This window comes from Corvus kubaryi, unplaced genomic scaffold (assembly GCF_017639235.1).
Source record: "Corvus kubaryi isolate FWS band 111438036 unplaced genomic scaffold, C.kubaryi_AGA036_p1.0 37193, whole genome shotgun sequence".
In the NCBI taxonomy this organism is placed as follows: domain Eukaryota; kingdom Metazoa; phylum Chordata; class Aves; order Passeriformes; family Corvidae; genus Corvus; species Corvus kubaryi.
This window is the reverse complement of record NW_024581055.1, coordinates 996,921-1,000,858: the sequence shown is the minus strand read 5'-3', so window position 1 is coordinate 1,000,858 and position 3,938 is coordinate 996,921. Positions and strand designations below refer to the sequence as shown.

Sequence of the window (3,938 nt, the reverse complement as noted above, 5' to 3'; positions counted from 1 at the left end):
TTGCCAGCGCGTCCCCCCCCGCGCGCCGCTGTCACCTCCGGGCTGTCCCCAAGCCCGCCTCGCCCCCGTCGCCATCCGTGACCCCCCCCACCCCCGGTGGCGACACCGCATCCCGCCGGGACCCCCCCGCCCATCCCGCTCCCCCTTTCCCGGAGGGAATTTGGGGTCCCCTCACTCCTCCCACACCCCCCTCTGCGGGGGTTGGGGGTCCCTTAAGCCCCCCCGGGAGGGTTTTGGGGGGTCCGCGTGTCCCTCCCGGCGCCACCGCCCGGCGACAGGTGCGCGGTGACATTGGAACGGCGACAGGGTGGGGACAGCGGCTTCTGACGGGGGGGGGTCGTGGTTTTGGGGACCCCCGGCTCGCTCTGCCGGCTCCGGGGGGATGTCCCCAGGAGGGGTCCCTGCGTGGGGACCCCCCACGTCACCCCAAAAGTCCCTCGTGCTTCGTTTTGTCCTTGATTACCCCAGGCTGGGGGGGGCGGATCCCGGAGGGAGGTGGCACCCGAGTGTCACCCCCCGGCCCGTGTCACCCCCGGCGCTTCCCCAGCGGGTGGGGGTGACCCGATGGATTTTGGGCTGGAATTCTCACCCCAAAACCTCGCTGTGTCCCAGGGAGGTGGCGGGGGACGCCGGGAGGGTTGGGGACATCCGTGGGGTCTGTCACCTTGTGTGGCCTCGCGATGTCACCTGTCACCTCTGCACCCCAAAACGGCGTCACCCCACTTTGGGGGGACACAGCCTGGGGGCTTGGACAGGGCCACGTGCTGGGACATCGGGGGGGTGGCGTGGGGACAGGTGCCACTGCATCGGGGTGGCTGTGGCTCTGTGGGGACACATGCCACTACACTGAGGTGCCCGTGGTCCCATGGGGACAGATGCCGCTGTGCCAGGTGTCCGTGGCCCTCTGGGGACAGGTGCCACACCACTGAGGTGACCATGGTTGTACAGGGACAGGTGCCACACCACTGAGGTGTCCGTGGTCCTCTGGGGACAGGTGCCACAGCCTTGTGGTGACCATGGCCATGTGGGGACGGGTGCCACAGCCCCGAGGTGTCCGTGGCAGCGTGGGGACAGGTGCCACTCTGCCAGGTGCCCATGGTCACATGGGGACAGCCGCCACTTGGTCAAGGGGTCTGTGGGGACAGGTGCCATCCATCAGCTGTGTGTGGTGGCAGGGGACAAGTGCCACGCTGTCGAGCGTCCATGGGGACACGTGCGGTGCCACCAGGGCGTGATGGCCCTGCAGGGTCCTGTCACGCTGTCGCAGGGGGACAGGTGTCACCACGGTTGTGTGGGGACAGGTGCCACTCGTCAGGGTGTCCTGCTCACCGTGCCACTCCAACAGGGTGGCCGTGCCACCTCCGAGGCACCAGGGACACGGCCAGACCCCGGTGTCACCTCCCCGCCAGGTCACCTGTGGCCTCTGCCACAGCCATGTCCCCAAGGCCCCGGCGAGGACAAGGCTGGGGGCACATGGTGATGGCAGTGTCCCCTCGATGGCAGTGTCCCCTCGATGGCAGCGTCGCTGTCGCTGTTCCCCCGGCCGGTGGCCCGGGAATGGCCGCGTTATCTCCGCGTTATCTCCGCGTTATCTCCGCTGTCGCGGCGCTGGCGGGAGCGTGACCCCCGGGGTCCCTCCGTGCAGGGAGGTGACAACGCGGCGGCTTTGTCACTGTCATTGTCACCTTCTGGGGGGCTCCGGGCGGACGGGCGGCATTCCCGGCTCGGCGTTCCCGGCTCGGCGTTCCCGGCTCGGCGTTCCCGGCTCGGTGTTCCCGGCCCGGCGTTCCCGGCGCTCCCAGGCGGCCCCGCGCCGGCCGAGCCCAGAAGCCGCCGAACAGGCTCTGCCAGCCGGGAACCGGCTGCGACAGCACCGGGGGGTGGCACCGCCACCGGGGGGGCACGGCGGCTCCGGGAAGTTCGGGACACCCGCTCCGCCTGGGTGCGCCGGGATTTTCGGGATGCAGCTCCAGGTGGGCGCACCGGGAATTTCGGGACGCCGGTTCCGGGTGGGTGTTCCGGGATTTTCGCACCCCAGCTCCGGGCGGGTGCCCCCGGAATTTCGGGATGCAGCTCCGGGTGGGTGTCTCGGGAATATCGTGGTGCAGCTCCGGAGGGGTACCCCCGGAATTTCGGGACACCGGTTCCGGGTGGGCACACCGGGAATTTCGGACCCCAACTCCGGGTGAGCGCCCTGGGAATTTCGGGACACCGGTTCCGGGTGGGCACACCGGGAATTTCGGACCCCAACTCCGGGTGAGTGCCCCGGGAATTTCGGGACACCCGCTCCAGGAATTCCGGGATGCAGCTCCGGGTGGGCGCCGTGGGAATTCCGGGATGCTGAGAACGGGCAAACTCCACACCCAGCAGCTCCCACGGCAGGGAGCGGGCAGGATTTGGGGTTGTATTTTCCGGGAATACCGGCGTGAACCAACCCAGCTGCTCGTGCTGCCACCACCGCCAGCCAGCCTAGGGACATCCCGGAGCTGCCGGGTGGGCGCAGCGGTGGAGGGGGCGCCGGTGGCAGCGCGCTGTCCCCAAACAGAGCCGGTGTCCCGAAGCGGGGCCGGTGTCCCGAAGCGGGGCCGGTGTCCCCAAACGGAGCCGGTGTCCCGAAGCGGGGCCGGTGTCACCCAACGAAGCCGGTGTCCCCAAACGGAGCTGGTGTCCCCAAACGGAGCCGGCAGCCGGGGCAGGAAGCGCCGTTGGGGCCGCGGGTGACTTGGCATTTCCTGAGCTCTGGGGCTTTTTTGGTGTCTTTGCACAAGCGACAGCGGTGACAAAAAGGGGGGGCCCCCCCAAACCCCGGGCCCGTCCCCCGTTCCGGCCCCGCTGCGCCGGCGCCGCTGCCACAGCTGCGGGGCCATGGATGGCCACGGCCACCCCCAGGGACAGGTACCGGCCTTGGGGACACGGGGACACCCCCGGCTCGTCCCGAGGGATGCGGGAGGTTGGGAGGAGCGGAAAAGGCGGGGGAGGCGGATTTTGGGGTCCCCCCCCCGCCTTGTGGCGGTGCCTGGGGGAGCCATCGGAGCCCCGAGATGCCGGAAAAGGGGGATGGTCCCTGTGGGAATGGGGCTGGCTCCAGAGGGGGACAGTCCCTGCCGAGGGGGGACACCCCGGCGTGCTGCGCTGGGGGCTCGGCGACCTGGGTGACCCTAAAGGTGCCACACTGGGGTGCTCAGGGACGTGGGTGACCCCAAACTGATGCATTGGAGTGCCCAGGGCTGTGCGTGACCCCAAGGGGCAGCACTGGGGTGCTCAGGGACGCGGGTGACCCTAAAGGTGCCCTCTTGGGGCGCCCAGGGCTGCGGGTGACCCCAGGGTGCCCCCTGGGGTGCTCAGGGCCGAGGGTGACCCCAGGGTGCAGCACTGGGGTGCTGAGGGACGTGGGGCACCCCAAAGCGCCCTGTCGGGGTGCTCAGGACTCTGAGTGACCCCAGAGTGCCAAGTGTGGTGCCCATGACTTGGGTGACCCCATGGGGGTGCTCAGGGACATGGGGCTCCTGAAGGAGCCACCTTGGGGTGCCCGGGGCTGTGGGTGCCCCCGGGGTGCTGGGTGGGGGTGCCCAGCTGGGGTGAGTCCCCTCTGTCCCCCCTGTCCCCTCTGTCCCTTTGTCCCCCCTGTCCCCCTGTCCCTCTGTCCCCCCTCTCTCCCCTTTGTCCCCCTGTCCCCTCTGTCCCTCCTGTCCCTCTGTCCCTCTCTCCCCTCTCTCCCCTTTGTCCCCCTGTCCCCTTTGTCCCCCCTCTGTCCCCTCTGTCCCCTCTGTCCGCCCCATCCCTCTGTCCTCCCTCTGTCCCCCCTCTGTCCCTCTCTCCCCTCTCTCCCCTTTTTCCCTCTGTCCCTCTGTCCCTCTGTCCCTCTCTCCCCTTTGTCCCCCTGTCCCCGTCCCCTCTGTCTCCCCTTTGTCCCCCCTCTATCCCCCCTGTCCCCCCTG

The 3,938-nt window shown here is 69.6% G+C and overlaps 1 protein-coding gene across 1 annotated transcript in view; it reads left to right on the top strand.

Annotated features, from left to right (window-relative positions):
• The window catches only part of NBEAL2 (neurobeachin like 2), a 29,830-nt gene that overhangs the window by 692 nt on the left and 25,200 nt on the right, over positions 1-3,938 (top strand). The window lies entirely within an intron of this gene.